The following is a 1208-nucleotide window of genomic DNA, read 5'->3' on the forward strand; positions in this document are numbered from 1 at the left end:
AGTGCTACCTTGTACCTTTAAACCTGTTAATTGAGTTTACATTACTCAATGTAACCATTTATTTTTTAATATCCAAAGATGTCAAGAATTTATTTTATAATATTAAATAATTTTATTAATGTGTATTCTTTTGTTAAATTTCGTGGTTCGGTTTAGATCATTACAGATAATTGATTATTGTAAATAATTTGACAAAACATATTTCCTTTATAAATACATCTTGTTCTTCATATCAGAGAATTCAATCATTTTTATTATTCTAATAAAAGGCTGGTTTGGCAATTTTAAAAGTTGTTTAAAAATCCACCTGTAATTAACATTTACAATAGTAAATATTATTTTTAAAAAATTGCTTCAGCTCAAAGTTGATTTGCTTCTAATTGTTTTGTTGAAGTAGCTATATTATTGAAGTAGATATGATTGGGATAAACAAAAGTATTAACTGAATTTAATTTGACAAAAATTATAGTTTCGGATCCCAGCATTCATCGTTATTTTTTAAAAAACTAATAGTAAGGGAACTGGTATGTTGGAGAAGCATTATGGAATGCCTGTGATAACAGCGGAGCAAGTTCCGTTGTTGTTAAAAGTGTTCAAATGTATGAAGTGGCCATAAGAATGAATCTCCACGCTTAAATGCTGCAGTAACTTGGTTATGTAGAAATTCTAGTTCGTTTCTAGTCATTTCTGGCAAACGGTGATAGGTACCAGGGGGTCTTGTATTTAGGTAAATCACGACTTTCAATAAAACTCTTATTTATTTATTATTCTTTACATACTTATCTGGCCGGCCCAATATGGCCTTGTGAATTTTTCTATAAAATGATCAAATCATTGGGTCTTCGTGTGTGTCCTTTACCAATCATCTTCCTAAATAGGTCTGTAAATTCTTTTCAGGAACCCACGCTCAAAGACCTGAAGTCTACATTCCTCACTTTTAGTTAATTTTACCTAGATAGATGCTTGTAAGTATCTGTGGATAAGGTGAAATCTGTTGGCAGCTAAAATTATTCTCTTAATTTCTTGAAACTACTCATTGCATGAATTTACCTCAGACCTCAAGTAAATGAAGATCTTCACATGTAGTTGAATACGCTCAAATTTAGAAATAATTTCTTCAAATGGTAATCCACCAGCCAGTGGCATAGTGAGAGGAGAGAGAGAGAGAGAGAGAGAGAGAGAGAGAGAGAGAGAGAGAGAGAGAGAGA

This window comes from Halyomorpha halys, unplaced genomic scaffold (assembly GCF_000696795.3).
Source record: "Halyomorpha halys isolate HHAL.00 unplaced genomic scaffold, Hhal_1.1 Scaffold1156.1, whole genome shotgun sequence".
NCBI lineage: Eukaryota > Metazoa > Arthropoda > Insecta > Hemiptera > Pentatomidae > Halyomorpha > Halyomorpha halys.